This window comes from Rosa chinensis, chromosome 5, assembly GCF_002994745.2.
Source record: "Rosa chinensis cultivar Old Blush chromosome 5, RchiOBHm-V2, whole genome shotgun sequence".
NCBI lineage: Eukaryota > Viridiplantae > Streptophyta > Magnoliopsida > Rosales > Rosaceae > Rosa > Rosa chinensis.
This window is the reverse complement of record NC_037092.1, coordinates 70,276,071-70,292,597: the sequence shown is the minus strand read 5'-3', so window position 1 is coordinate 70,292,597 and position 16,527 is coordinate 70,276,071. Positions and strand designations below refer to the sequence as shown.

Below are 16,527 nucleotides of genomic sequence, written 5' to 3'. Positions count from 1 at the left end.
TGAAAATCAAGCACTGAACCTAAATCACTGTAGCTAGAGCAAACATATAGCAGCATTGCCACGCAAGAAGAAAGCAAAGACCAAGAATTTCTTCAAGAAGCTGAAACCTGTAAGAACGCTATGATAGCCAGAGCTGTAGTCAATGTTCTTGTACTTCTTGGTCATATTCGGAAACAAAATCCATCCCAACTTGTATATGCCTAACGATATCTCAATTACACTGCTGAAAGGTCTCCGAAGCTGAAATGACTGGTTATGCCGGCATGGAACAGATTAAAGAGGGATGGAATCCGCAAGGCCATTGCTTGTTGGAAAGACCTTGAATCCCTCAAAATAGAAGACATTGACAACAAAAGCTTCTCATACCTCATCTACCAGATTTTGAACAACTGCAAGAACTTCAGAGAGTTGAGGTTGATGGTAGCTTCTGAATTTTAGATAGCTTTAATACTAGATTGGAACTTCAATATTACATTGCCTTCTGATGGAAACTCTACCGGTACCCCTTCAAACAGATCGGAACTGGGCTACCCTGTCTCCGTCATTATCAATGGAATGTTCTCGTGTCCGGCGATAGCCATGGCGGAGATGACGGCGTCGACTATTATGTCGAAGAGATTCCGGTAAGCATGCCTGTGGTCATGTCATCTCGGAAACTGAACGGGTGCTCCTGAAATAGAGGAAACCCAATCAGAATTTCGCTTCGGAGCCCGTAGAGGTTGTAGGGGTGGACGTTGATGAAGAAGGAGGAGTTGCCGAGTTGGTGTCGCGTACTGATAGAGAGGCGTAGCGTACTGATAGAATCAATTCTAAAATTTTATTTTAGAATTTTTCCTGCCATGTGGGCCCCACCAGTGCCAAGTTGGCATGCCACATCAGCTACTTAATGGCTCTATTTGACAGAATCATGACGGAGGGATTTATTAGATGAGAAATGATAGTGTGAGGGTGTTTTTGATGAAATTAAAAGTTCAGGGACTGAATCGATTTTGGACCCAAAGCATAGTGTACTAAACAGTATTAGCCCTTGTCTTTTCATATATAATATGTGCTATAAAACTTATAAGTGAAATCACTTATGTGATGACTCTTTTATATTGTTTTTGACCATAGTAGATGCATGTGCTAGTGTTGTGTTATTGATTTCAAGGTCTTCAAGTAAGATTGGTTTAGCTAGTCATTGAGTCCTTTGCAGCAATTTGCTCATCGGTGGTGGTTTCACCCCTTGTTGTATTCCTATAACAACTTTAAAGGAAGAGCAAGACTCCTACCAAGTAGGCGCCATAATTGTGCAGGCTGGGTGTCCAGATATAAGGTAACAAGCTGCAATACAGTACTAGAGTCCTCATTCGAAAGCAAGCTTAAGGAAATGAAACACAATTCCAATACTGCCATCAGCTTCTTCAATGCCCTTGGACCAACTCCCTTAGCCCAGAAAGACCAGTCATGAAGTACTACCACCAACAAAAACAACAAATACACCCAACAGACACAGAAATAACCAATTCCAAGATCTTCGACTTTTCAATTATTATTAATCTTGTTCATTATGAGTACAAATGACATGATCTACTGAATTGAAACAAAAGTAACAAAGTCTATTTCCCGTCGATTATCCAAATTGATAATAGCAGCGAAATGGGGAGAAATATAATAGAAGTGAATGAGACCTCGTGGTGTTAAGAAAAGAGAAATTTTATATACACATCCCTAATTACTTGAGACACATCCATAATTTTTACATTTCAAATCAAATTTCATTAATAAATAAAATGACTAAAAGAGACATCTATATTAGAAAGATAGAAGAAAAGAAATTTAATTGAATTACACTATCTCTTCTCTATATCTCTACTTTTGTTCTTTCCAACATCAACTTTGCAAAACATGAACGTCCTGTCATAATCCTTCTGCTATATTTGTATATGCCTAAAGAAAATATCAAGATGAAATGATTATTCAATTCATAAAATTGCAATCATGAATTAAGAAGTTAAATAATTTATTAAAAATGTGAAAATGAAATCATTTTTTCAATTCCTAAATTATTATTCACCTCTTGGTGTGGTCATTTTGTTCTTCATCATGGTTCTTTATGGCAGATTGGGATGGTTCTTCAGTGCATATTTGGAAGGATAGTTGGATCTCATTTGTGCCTTCCTTTAAATAGAACCCATAAACCTTTTAACCAAATCCCTAATGCATCTAAATCAAAGAGTTGATTTGGGTCACATGTTACTAAATTAGATCTTCGATCATGGTGTATACGGGACATTGGTCTTTGACACGAGGTCAATTGACTAAGGTGATATCTTTTTTTTGATCAAGAAGAAACTTCATTAATAATGAACTGGATACAATGAGTTTTGGCATCATCTCATACATAGAAATGGCCACTGGACTTCACACTAAAACTCCAAAATGACTGACTGACGGAGCCAGAAAAACCCCGACTCAACTACAGACTTAACTTGCACTACAATTAAAAAGCAAAGACAATATGCGCAGGAGCAGTGAATCTTTGACACACAACTTTGTCAACACTAACTCACCACCCAGAGTCCTCTTGACCTGCCTTTGATCGACCAAGTCTATACTTGTTGTGACTTCGAACCGGACCAAAATGAAATGCTGGACCGTCAGACCTGAGACTAAATTAAACCCAAGACCATTGCCACCTAAATGTCAACACCGTCAATCCACAAATACTCTAAATTGCCATCACCTCCGACCCGAGATCAGACAGGAACAATCCCACTAGAAGGCCAAAGATGATTGTCTATGCCAGTATGCCATCGCTAGACATTTTCGCCACCGCTGCTGACCTAACTCCAGAACAGGAACGACCTCTAGACCGCCGAATAGAAGATTGTCTATGCCAAAAATTACAGTGCACCCGACCTGACAGCTAATACTTAAAACAAAACTTTGATAGTGGCTTATTGCTTAAAAAAAAAACAAAAGAAATCAAACCCTAAAAACTAGTAATAACGGCCCACCACCAATCCCGATCTTGCCGGCAACCATTCCTTACCTACAGACGACCACCCTACTTGCAATCCATGCTCCGATCTAAGGCAGATCGATCCCGACATCACCATCCATCCCTCAAGCCTCGTCTGTCACACCCCGACGAGGCCTGCAAATACTCAGAACAGCAAGGCCACCACCCAGCATGCTCCGACCACCCCCCACCGATCCTTCCAATCCGGCGATGAGGATTTGCAACCCGACTCTTTCTAAGAAAACTAAGAAGAAGAAAAAGAAAAAAACCCTTCCTGGACCGAGACGTAGTGGCAGATTACCAGGCTACGGCCGACCGGGAGAGCACGAAATCTGGTTTGCTTTTTCCTTTGGCGCGTGAGGCGCGTTCTAAAACAATAAAAGTTTATTCAAAGTGAAACCTGCATGAATATTGACGAAGGTGCTATCTTGATCGTTGATTTGCTAAATTGATTGATAATGGATGTCGGGTTCTGAGAGGTGAGGGTAGTTTAGATATTTTTAGGTTGTGTATTTAGTAAAATGTTGGAATAAAAAATTAAATATAAAGTGTATTGAGTAAGGGATGTGTATTGAGTATTTAGGGGGGGGTATATATAAAACTACTCTTAAGAAAAAGCACCTTTAAAAAAAAAAAAGACTCCCAAGGCCAAGGATGGGACTTATGTTCCACATATTATGTATATGAAAAACTCTAGCTTTTTCTGATCCGAAGAGGAAAGGAAGAGCATTTGTTTAGTTTCAATTATTTAGTCTTTCAAACTACTTATTGATTCTTAAATCCTAGGTGGAATGTGGGTTTAGCAGTTGTTGATTACCATTTTGACCCTGATTCTAAAATCAGGTTTATGAACGAAATGTCGATTCGTGTAATCATATATTATTATGAACGAAATAAGTTTTTTTATTTTTATTTTTTTATGGGAAAAGAACAATGTATTAAGAATCAAAATTATAAATGACGTCCTTTCATTTTTAGATATGACAGAAAGAAATCACTTAAGACGCAATGTCTTTTCTTTTAAAACTAACCTAGCGAGAGAATTTTGAGAAAGCCGTGGTTGACTGTGCCTGTCCAGTTGCATGTCGATGTTGGCGTTGGCTTCTAGCCTCGCCGGCTTGGGTTGAGTGAGGTCGGACGGGAGTTTGTTGTTTCCGGTGATTGGAGAGGGGGCTTAAGAGAATCCCATTGTCCTGACTTTCAGTCGAAGGTGGTTTCTGCACGTATCAGGGTTTTGCGGCTGACAGTAGTGGTCGGGTTTGTGGTTGTGATGCAAACCCGATCTGGGTTCCGGATGTGTGATTGGATCTGTTCGGATCTTATTGTAGATTCATTGGTGGTTCGTTGCTACGTGGTTTCAGACCTTATCACAGGTGGCTCGACGACGGCGTTGGCTAGGATCTTTCCTTAGGAGGGTGGCGGTGAGATTAGGGACAATGATGAAGGGAGTGGCGTTAATCTCCTTTCTAGAATTGGGCTCACGAGGTGTAGGATTGTGGTGGTGAGGATTGATCTTTGCCAGTTCCTTATCGGTGATGATGTCGGGGTCCGAGAAAGGCGATGGCGCGACGGGCATGGTGGTCCGATGGTAGTGGCTGGCCTCCCTGTGCAAGGGCTGGGGTCAAGGCTTGGGCACTTAAGGCCTTGATCTTGTGGGCCTGTTCTTGGCCTGGCTGTCCTTGGGCCTGGGGCTTCACCCTAGGTCCATTAGGTTTTATTTCATTTACTGTTGTTTTTTTATTTATGCTATTTAGTTTGTTTGCGCTAATAAGTCCCTAAAATAGTTCTGTAGGGCTAGTCGGGCTTTGTGCCTGTGTCTGCACTCTAAGTGCCTTTTCTGCTCTAGGTCGGCGGCGAGTTCCTTGCTTGGTCAAATGGTCGCTACCGCCTAGTGGCAAGGTGAGACTAAGTGTTGTCGAATTTATTATCCGGCGGCAACATAGTGGGAAAGTTGTGCGTATGGTAATTATGCTACGTTGTACTCGGGTTACATATTAAGTTATCTTTCCGTTATTTCACCGCTGTATCAAAGCAAATTGAGTAGCCAATAGAGCACTCTTTGCTAGTTGGTGCTTGTTAGAATACATGTCTGCTGTAGAGATTTCTGATATTATTTCGGGAAATACTCTAGATGCTTATTGTAATATGAGGTTTAGGCTCAATGTCCCCCTCTGTATTCGGGAGTTTCATTAGTCAAGGCTTATTCAAAAAAAAAAAAAATCACTTAAGAAATTTTAGCTATTTAACAATTAAGCCCAATTATGAATAGTGAACACTTGAATACTCAATGATATTGTATGGCCTGAGTTATGCTGCTGCCAGTGTACTCATTCAAGACCCCAAGATGTTAGGCCATTGAATATTTCGTATAGTTTCACCATTCAATTAATATTGTAAATTGTTTCATTAAGACCTAGTAAAACAGATAAGACCAAATTTACGTACTTGCCAAATTGATAATATTAATATGGATGAATTATTCTGTGGTCCCTGAGTACCACATGACACTGCCATATGGTGGTCCAAACCAACAGTATCATTCAAATTTGGGATGGACCATGCAGGGGGGGTGAAAAAAGAAGAAGATAAATTAAATTAAGAAACCAATCAGAAATAACTGCAAGACATATGGGCCAATCACATTAACCCGGGCCACCACGTGTACCATGGTCCGGGACCATCCGACCATGTAATAATTTCCCTATTAATACGTGGAAAAAATCGTCGACCAAATACCAGACTTAGAGCCCATTGTTTTTGTACCCATTGTATTTTTCAAAACTGCTTGCACTAGAATTCTCATTACGCCTATAAAAAGAACCTTTTTTTTAGAATAGCCTATAAAAAGAACATGACATCTGAAATGATATCCATATACAGGGCAAAAACCCTAGCCACACACGGTCAGGGAGCAAAGGCGAAAAACCCAAGAATCTTCTTATTGTTTGGCGGCGTCCGCGGTCAATGTTGGCACTTGCCTCGTCGATGCTGGGATGCTGCCGGATGGGAATGTTTTTGCTATTCCCTTTGGCTTCCAAGATTGCACTTTTTGAGGTTTTAGACAACGAGTAGTTGGGTTTTACTCAGGTTCGAACCTCTTCGGAGTTTAGAAGTGGTTGTAGGCACTACTTCATGGAATATTGTCAGTAGCAGGATCTGGGTTTTGCTCGGCGACGACGATGGCATTTTTTCAAGGATCTGCTGAAGGCTTTAGAGCGCGGGGGGCACAAACCCATTGTGGATTTGGGTTTGACCGTGCTGTTGGAGCTTCGTTTTGGGTCTTCTGGATGGTGGAACCGTGATTCCTTGAGGTGGGGACGGTAGAGGTTCGCTCACGGTGACGATGCCTTCGGTGTGCGTAAGGTTAGTTTCTCTTGCAGAAGGGTGGAGGCTTGAGCTAGGCCGGGCTGCTCATGTTTGGGCTTTGGGTGATGTTTGTCTTGGGACCTTGTGGGTTGTTTATGTTTCCTATTTTATTTAGGGATCTCTATGTTAGTAGTTTAGTCTATTTTCAATAATTCCCTAGTGTTTAGGGAGCTATGCTCATTTAGTTTCATAGTGAGTGCTAATGAGTATTTGCCTGCTTGCCTATAAACTATGCATTGTCATAGTTATAGGCTCGCTTTAGATAAGTTAGCGATAAGTTCGAATATAGTTGGTCTATCCTATGTATCACTATGATTTTATCACGAAGCCTTGTCATATCCGTTGTGAGGCAGTGAATGGGTATGTAATGGCCTTCTTGGCATGCGTTTTATAAAGGAATTACCATTCATTCAAAAAAAAAAAAGAACTTGATGTCTGATAATTTTTATTGCATATATGCATTCATCTCCTATTTTCTAGTCATTGGTAGATAATGGAGAACGTTTTTAAGACGATAGAAGGTTAAGATGAAGATGAAGCTAGAATTGAAGAGCTTGATTATGATTATATATCACTCATCGAATCAATGATTTACCAGAGGTACAATATTATACCTTGAATTATCAATTATGATATGTTTACAAACTTTATATTTCTAGAGAAACTATATTCTATTTTTCTACTTGTAAATATTTTCTTCATAGTGTTGGCAAAGATTTCAAGTGTGACACTTCAACCTACCATATTGAAAAATATTAAGTGCATTTTGTTTGTCATATTGAAATTTGTTCTTCTTTCATTTCAGCTCTTATTACTCAAACTCATTCAGATTTTGTAAGCAGTAATTGTTTTTGGTTAAACTCTAGTAACTCAATTAAACAAACATGAAATATTTTACTAAAACATTTTTCTATGATTGTATTGTAAGAAAAGAAAATTGTGTGGCAAGACTCTAGAGTCTAGACTCAATAGAGAGACACTTTGTTTTTGTTGATCTATTTCACTGACACTCTAAAAATAAATCCCAAATTTGTTGTTTGTTGGTCAGCCAGTGAATCGATCAATTTTCATTGTCAATTGTATGAAATTTTTAATAAGTTAAAATGAGAACCGATTCTATCTAACATTTTCTATGATGACCATTTGAATTTTCTCTTGGCCTTTTTAAAATTTTTCTTTTTTTTGGTTTAGTTGATTTTTAATTAGTCTATAAACATGTAAAAGGTAAAATATAAAAACGAACACAAATATTAAGGTAGGATAAGTTTGACCCAGGCCCAAATACATGGCTATGAAATAATTTGGAAAAAGACAACTGAAAATGATAGACAAAAAGGTAAAAGAAAATCAAATAAAAGAGAAATTAGAAGAGTAATAATGAAATTTAGAATATAGAAAGAATAAATACAAACAAATTTCCTATTCTTCTAACCTGAAATTTAATAGTGCATAATTTCCTTATTTTATTTTTTCATCTTGAATATGGTTATCTCATACCCAGAGTTATTTCTGGATGTCATCTTTTAAGATTATAATCATATATAATTTAATGAAATTGATTTCTTTTCCAAAAAATAGTATATACATATATGAGAATTTGTTTTCTGAAATGAGTACTCTTTTGGTGGACTGGATATCACTGCACATTTAAAATATTAATTGCATTTCTACTTTATGCAAGAACATTTAGGAATAAATTTTATACTATTGAGGTAACAGAAACCCTCAATGCAATGGTCAAAAATTCCAAAACAAGATCTTCGGTCGCTACCGAAAACTCTAAATGAGAGAAATCTCCTGCAAAGTGCGGTGACTGTATTGTTCGTCCTAGCAGTGGTATAGTTGTTCCAGCGGTAGTGAAAACATGACGTTCCGCGTATTGGCATGGACTTACAGAGGTATAGTGGGTAGCTCTAGACGATGGACACTGATTGATATTATCAGGGAGGAGAAACCAAAGATCTTGTTTCTCTCTGAAACTTTATGCAACAAGTAACAACTTGAAACCTTAAGGATCAAGGTGGGGTTTGACAATTGCTTGGGGGAGCCAAAGGGAGATGGCTCACGGGGTATAGCGTTTCTATGGATGAATGACGTACCTGTCCATATTCGAAACTACTCTGCTCGTCATGTGGATGTTTCGATCGGAGATAGGGGCTCAGCGGCAGAGTGGAGGCTGACAGGTATTTATGGATTCACTCAAGCTGTTGATCGCTCAGAGACATGGAATTTGAAGAGACAATTGGCTGCACAGTCTAATCTACCTTGGATTATAGTCGGGGACTTCAATGAAATAGCATATAACACTAAGAAAACGGGAGGTGTGCCTCTGAGGCTCCCACAGATGCAAGCCTTCAAACAAGTAATGGCAGATTGTGACTTGATTGATATGAGATATTTTGGTAGTCCGTACACATGGTCTGATTACCAATCTAAGGAGATGCTACATCAGAGTTTATGGAATGTGGGACTACGCAATCTGTTCCCTTGTTCCTGTATTACACACCTGCCTCCCAGCATTTCAGATCATAGTCCTCTCCTTGTTGAGGTCAGTGATGCGCCCATCCTTCACTTTGGGAGAAAGAAAGCTAGGTTCCTATTTGAGCAGTTTTGGGCTACTCACCAAGAATGTGAGGAGGTGATTCAGAGAGGCTGGCAAACGGTTACTGCTAGTGATCTTATGAGCAGGGTGTGTTAGCGTATAAAACAAACTGGGCAGAAGTTGTACAAATGGCAGAGGCATACTTTCAAGTTTTGATTGGTAGAATTGCGGGCAGTCAGAGCTCGATTGGATGAGTTATTGAAGACATCTTTTGATGCATCTGACTTTGCAGAAAAGCAAACACTTTAGGTCAAGTTCCAAGAGTTGCTTACATAGGAAGAAACTGTGTGGATACAAAGGTCTATGGCTTTATGGTTAAAGGGTGGAGACCGTAATACTACTTATTTTCATCGTCGTGCCTCTAAAAGGAGGCAGCGTAACCAAATCTTGGGATACAAGTTGTTGGGTTAATGAGCCCCACAAGATTGAGAGGGTTGTTAATTCTTATTATCAGAATTTATTTCTCACCGAGGGTTCAAACCCAATGGCTAGAGAGCTGATCCTTAATATCGTGTAGCCTAAGGTATCTATGGCAATGAATCAAGAGTTGATGTCTCCTTACTCTGATGAGGAGGTGCGTGTAGCTCTTTTTCAAATGCATCATTCTAAATCTCTCGGTCCAGACAGTATGTCTTCTTTGTTTTTTCAAAAGTATTGGACTAAGGTTGGACCGGATGTTTGTATGGTAGTCAAGCATTTTCTTTCATCGGGGGTATTACTGAAAGAGGTTAATTACACTCATGTGACATTGATACCTAAGATTAAGGATCCTAAGCATATGATTGATCTACGGCCCATTGCTTTATGCAACGTGTTGTACAGAATTTGCTCTAAGGTTCTTGCCAAAGGTTGAAGAAAATACTGGGAGATGTCATTTCACCTTTGCAGAGTGTAGTTGTATCGGGCCGATTGATTTCAGATAATACACTTGTGGCAACTGATGTAACACCCCATACCCGGAAATACTATCCCTTAACCTATTTGCATTGCATTTAGATATTTCAAATCATCATATTGTTAAATTAGCCTTCATAATAGGAAATTACTTTTTTGGAGTTTCCAATTTTTTTTTCTTAGCATGGAAAAATAGAGCATGACAATACAAGAGCGCAGGTGCAAATGGTTTGTTAAATGGAATTGTAACGAGAAAGTTATGAGTATTTTCGTGTGAGGGGTATTTTGATCATTTCGCCTCACCCTAGCTTAATTAGATCAGATCCCCCCCCCAAAAAAAATCCAAATCCATTTTTCACGTGAAAAACAGATCAAGGAGAGAGAGAGAGAGAGAGAGAGAATGAGCTCTAGCCCTTGCCGCCCATACTTTCCGTCACTGGCTCCGATTCCGGCTAAATTCGGCCACAATTCTTACACCATTCTTTTCCTCTCTTCATGGGCTTTCTATTGATATAAGTTTCAAGACCTATCATCAAGTGTACGCGATGAATCGAATGAGAGAAGATTGAGTGATTTTCCGGCTATTTTTCAAATTCCGGCCAAACGTCGACATTTTGGAGAAACCCCAAGGTATAAAGTTGTTCCTTACCTCATGGACTTTCTTTTGAGTATAGTATTGCATATATATTTGAGAATTTTGGAAATTGAAATTCCGGCCGCCATGAGCCACAGCGGTTCTGCTGCCTCTGGCGGCCTTTCATGGCCATTTTTAGTGTTTTTGAGCGTTGTTATGCTTCCTAGGATGTGTTAGTACTAGCTCAAGTAAAATTATTGAATTTTGGATGAGGAATTAGAATTTGGTCTTGGGAATATATTGGGAAAAATTATTTTTGGAGGTGTTGGAGTTGGAGAGAAGCTAGTAGAAGAGACTAAAGATGATTATTTGATGATAGGAAGACTTGGAGACTTTACGTCGAGAAGAGGATACGATTTTCTAGGATGCATTCACGTCTCTTTACTTAGTTTATTGAGATTGAGCTTAATTTATTTATAAATTATTATTGGCTAGGTAATCCGGTTGAGCAAGTTTCTGAGGATATTCCCGAGATGGGACTCACCTAGTCACCCTTCATTGTGAGTTGGACTTTGTTTTAAAGAAATGCATGCAATTACTTTGATTCTTTAATATTTGATTTCCTTAATTACCTATTTATTATTCAAGAAGTTTATTATGATTTCTTGTAAGTTAATTGTAGTGGTAATTTTGTAATTTTATAATTTATGTTTTAAAGTGAATTGCTTATTTTTGGGAAAGAAAGAAACTTTTCAAATGATCTATTAGATATGAATTTTTAAATGTTGTTACGTGTACGAAAAGAAAGAACCTTCTATTTTGGCAAAATAAATTGGATTTCAACTTACCTTAGCAAGATACAGCGATACTTCATCAGTTTTCGGGTTACATGCACGTATACCCTCATGCTCTGCTTGTGCACCGGCGGACGCACAATTGTATGACCAGCTCCCCCGCTTTGCCTGATGCGCATAGGTGTACGACCAGTTCTTCCCCCTCCCCCGCTCTGCTCATGTTGAGTTCACTCAAAATGGGTGCATGACCAGTTGTCCACCACGCTCTGCCTATTTTGATTTAGATCATTGTAGGTGTATGACCAGTTTTTAGGTACAAGTTTGGTAATGCTTTTTAGTTTTGAAAGTTATTCAAAATGCCTTTAGACTGAATCACCTTTGCAAGCAAGTATCAAGTTTATTCTCCAGTTATACGTTTAGTTTTCGTATGGGACTTTTTTTAAAGCAAGTGCTTATTTTGTTACAAGTTTACTTTATAACTTGGTATGTGAAAGTATTCGTGATTTATAATCTTTGAGCTTGTCTTTTTACTGTAAGTGGTTAATTGCATGCCAAAAGTTTACGAAAGAGAAATGGCTTTAAGAAAATAAGATTTATCAAAGTGGTTTTAAATATTAAATTATTTTTTTGTCCTCTCACTGAGCTTGTCTCACATTTTCTATGTTTACTCGGGGCTCTTTGGATTTCCGTTTTGCCAAGGTAGTAGATTTTGCTGAGGTCGGACCGCAGCACGTTGAGGCATTCTCCTTATCCACCGTCATCCATCTCGACTTGTAGGATTTGTTTCCTTTCGTACTTTTATATTTCTTACTTAATTAGACTATGCAACTTATGCTCTGATGTAACCATAAATTGACTATTGGATTCCTAAGATGTAATTGTTGGGTTAGAACCCCTTGCTTTGGTTGTTTGTGGATGTTTTGTGAAGGACATAAGGTCCTATTTGAAAGTTGTTGGGGATTTATGATATTAGAAGTATATTATTGGATTTACAGGTTCTTGGATAGTCTATTTTTAGGGGAGGTTATGTCGAATTTTCGATAAAAATCTTTCTCTAACTTGGTCTATACAGATCCACCGTAGAATCCGGGAGCGGGTCTGACAACTGAACTGGCTCATTATTTGCATAGAAATCGTGGGGGTGGTGATGTTCATTTTTCTTTCAAATTGGACATCAATAAGGCATATGACATATTGAAGTGGCCTTTTATTCAAGCTATGTTACTGAAGCTTGGTTTTGATGCTAAGCAGGTGGAGTTAATTATGGCCAGTTTTAACACTGTCAGCTATTCTTTTCTTATGAATGAAGAGGTACGTGGCTATGTTAGAACCTCCAGAGGGATCAGACAGGGGGAACCACTATCACCATATCTCTTTATTTTATGTGCAGAGGGTCTTTCTTCTTTGATTGAATATTTTGTTTAGTAGCAGTGGATTCAAGGGATAATTGTAGCCCCTACTGCCCCAAGAATTCACCACTTGTTGTTTGCTGATGATAGCTTCTTATTTGGGGCAGCAATTGATGAGGAATGTCAGCAGTATCGTAATATTTTGCATACTTATGAAATAGCTTCTGGGCAGTGTGTGAATTTACAGAAGAGTAATGTGGCTTTTAGCAAAAATGTAAGCATGGAGAGGTAACTCTTCTTAGCTAATTTGCTAGGAGTTGAGCGAGTAGACAAGCATGAAAGGTATCTAGGGTTACCTACTTTTTTGGGAAGATCGAAAACTGCTACTTTCAGTTACTTAAAAGAGAGGCTTACAAAGAAGGTTGTGAGTTGGCGTGCAAAGCTACTCAGTGGTGCAGGTTAAGAGATTCTGATAAAGGTGATTGCTCAAACAATCCCAAATTATGCTATGAATTGTTATATGCTGCCAGTGGGTTTGAGTGATGATTTACAGCAATTGTGTGCAGGCTTTTGGTGGGGAGATTCGGAAGAAAAGAAAAAAATTCATTGTCATTCATGGGATAGATTATGTATCCCTAAAATGGAGGGTGGTATGGGTTTTAAGAATCTTCACTAGTTTAATCTTGCGATGCTTGCAAAGCAAGGTTGGAGAATTTTAAAAATTCCAGAATCACTTATTGCTAGACTGTACAAGGCTGTCTATTACCCTGAAGGTGATTTTAGTACTGCAGAGCTGGGAGATAGGCCTCCTTTTCCTTTTTGTAGTATATGTGAAGGTCGAAGTGTTCTACTACGTGGAATTAGATGGCAAATTGGTAATGGGGAGTCTGTTGATATTTGGCGTGATTGTTGGCTTCCTGATTCTTTTTCTCGATGTCCGTCTTCTCCCCCTCCAAGGGATGCTCCAAAGTATGTAGTGGAGTTGATCGGTCATTCTACAAGAAAGTGGGATGTTGGAATACTTAATCAGTGGTTTACACCCGCGGATCGGGATTTGATTTTGAGTATCCCTCTTGGTCGTCGGGCTTCAAATGATATGTTAGTCTAACACTTTATAAAAAGGGTATTTTTACCACAAATAGTGCATATTTTGTTGCTCGTGATATTAATTTAGGGCTCATGTTGGTTCCTCCTGCATTGGTTGACCCTTACAGAAAGTTATGGGCAGCCATTTGGCATGCCAAAGTGCCACCGAAAGTTGCTCTCCATGCTTGGAGGTTGTGTATGAGTATCCTGCCTAATAGAACTTGCCTTAGTTCAAAGGGCTATTTGGGTGACACTAGCTGTTTGTTATGTAACGATGGCGTAGAGAATGGTGTTCACTTATTTACTCAGTGCTATTATGCATTAGAAGCTTGGGTTGCAGCTGCGCTGCCACGTACTGTCTACGGTGGTAGTATCGGACTTGAAAGATTGGCTATTAATGTTAGCTAATTCTCTCAATAAGGAGCAGTTTAATAAGGCCTTAATGGTTATGTGGGCTATTTGGAAAAACCAGAATGCACAGTTATGGGAAGGGAGTAGACAACACCCAAGTGAAGCTTCTATGGTAGCTATGTGTTGGTTTAATGAGTTTGCTAAAGCAAATACATCTGAACAACCTCCACGGGTACAGCGAAGGGGATGGGAAGCTCCACAGAATGGTTGGTTGAAGTGTAATAGTGATGGTTCTTTTCTTGCTGCTGCTAATAGAGGAGGCGTGGGAGCTGTGATTCGTGACCATGATGGTATGTTCAAGGCAGTTACAACGAAGCAACTTGATCAAGTGGTTTCCCCTTTCCATGCTGAACTTATAGCCTTATATGAAGGTGTAAAGCTGGCTCAAACTTTGCAATTTGACAAGGTAGAATTCGAAAAGTGCATGCCTTGAAACAAGAAGCTACAGATTGTTCAAATTTAGGCTTCATGCTTGAGGAAGTGAAAGAGTTATTGAGAGGACATGTGCATTACATGATCAGATTTATTCCTAGAGATGCTAATATGGTGGCACATAGAATAGCTGGTCATTCTTTGTGTAATAATGATAGCCAAACATGGTTTATAATTGCTCTTGAGTTTATAAGGGATGCCATTCGAAACGGGTGTGCTTGTTAAGTTTCAATGAAAGTATTTGGTTATAAAAGAAAAAGAGAACATTTAGGAATAATATCCAAGTCCTAGACTGCCTAATTAACCTAGTCCAAGCTTTTTCTGGTATAAATATTGGTTTAGTTAGGGTACAGTGGCCATAAACCCCACTGCCATAGTCTAACTAGCCAGTGTACGTGAAACTAAAATGAATCCATTTTTCACCATTAATTTTCAGGCACGCGAGGCTTAGATTGAAGATCTTGAACCACCACAAGTGTCTGAAACGCTTGTGGGGTTGGTACAAGAAGAGCCAATGGAGTTCAATGTAGCTCAGTTACGGCATGATGATCATCAGCCTCCATTGACAAAGCGTGGCCGCGGACGACCAAGAAAGGTTGACGGGTGTGGGGGCGGCAGCAGTGGACGGCATAGGCCACAAGAACGAAGATCACATGCAGGAGCGGTTGCCTGAAGGATTGCCCTCTGATTGGCAGGCGATCAAAAAAACCCGAAAGAGTGGCAAATCTGCCGGGCAGGTTGATAAGGTAATGATAACAAAGCTATTCTACGTTTTACTAATGTAGTTATCCTCTTCTTGCATATACGTACACTGCATTGGCTTGAGCAATGCTGAATTTAATTTGTTGATTTTGTTAATTAATTTCAATTGTTGGTTTCAGGGTTAGGCGTCTATCAATGAGATTTCTTAACCATATATGCAATTTATTTCCTGAATTTATTTATTAGAACGAAATCTGATCGAATGCATAAAACTATATTCACGTATACATAACCACGTAACCCTAGCGCACAGGAACAGACAACCATTCATGATGACATGCACATATAGATTGCCATTGACCAATGAAGGATCGATTCCATTTCTGGTTTTTGTTCCATTTCTACCTAAATCTAGTTTTCTTGTTTCAAATTTGATTTTCTTTTATGGCACACAAAATACCAGTATATATGCTTATACAGATACGGGGAATTTTGTAATTGGTGTTCACTGGTTTAGATTCTTGATCGAAAGTTCGAAACTAATAAGACTAGTCGTTTCTCAATTTCTCTGTGCAGTACTACATCAGCCCGGAAGGGAGGATCCTTCGATCACTGCCAGAAGTGGAACAGTTTCTCGAAACACATAAAGTGGAAGAGGTATACCGTATATGTATGCCTGTGTTAATTCATCGATCTCAGGAATATGATTAATTGGAATTACAATATTGTTGGCAATTATAATAAAGTTTGATAGAAAAGATATGCAGTGATTTCTGTTTTTGATTTGCAGAGACAAATTAAAGATGAAGAAGATAGATCAGAGCCGGAGAGCATGAAGGGCATCCCGGCGGAGGAGGATATGACCGGCTATGCTTCAAGGACGAGGCTTGGCTGCAAACATTCCCTCTGGATCGCAATATGGTATTCGAGTACTTCGCCTTGTCTCCTTTTTATGACGGCACCAGCAACAACCAACAACTCCGCAAAGCTCCGTTCACCCATTCGACCTCTCTTGCCTCTCACAAATGACGGGCATTGAGTACGTGCTGACTAAAGTTAAGGAGCCAAACCTTTTCGTCATAACCAAGCAGAAGAAGGATGCTCCTGAGACAATTACTCCTGTGGCGACTTACTACGTCTTGTATGGCTCGATCTACCAAGCACCGTCGCTTCGCAATGTGTTGGAAGCTAAAATGGGACGTGTAATGCACCATATATCTAATGCTTTCAAGACTACTGCGTCAAATTTGGAGAAGATTGGATACGTTGGCTCTGAAAGTGGACCTACGGCCAACTTTGAAATTTGAATAAGC

The 16,527-nt window shown here is 39.3% G+C and overlaps 2 long non-coding RNA genes across 2 annotated transcripts; both read left to right on the top strand.

The window, feature by feature from the left end:
* Nucleotides 1-10,231: 10,231 nt before the first annotated feature.
* On the top strand, nucleotides 10,232-12,226 carry LOC121049093. The gene is made up of 3 exons (XR_005799302.1): nucleotides 10,232-10,496; nucleotides 10,936-11,000; nucleotides 11,934-12,226. It is a non-coding gene; the product is annotated as an uncharacterized LOC121049093 (long non-coding RNA).
* A 93-nt stretch (nucleotides 12,227-12,319) lies between these two features.
* Nucleotides 12,320-16,163, top strand: LOC112163953. The gene is made up of 5 exons (XR_005799301.1): nucleotides 12,320-13,061; nucleotides 13,150-14,486; nucleotides 14,949-15,258; nucleotides 15,791-15,871; nucleotides 16,005-16,163. It is a non-coding gene; the product is annotated as an uncharacterized LOC112163953 (long non-coding RNA).
* The last annotated feature ends 364 nt before the right edge of the window (nucleotides 16,164-16,527 follow it).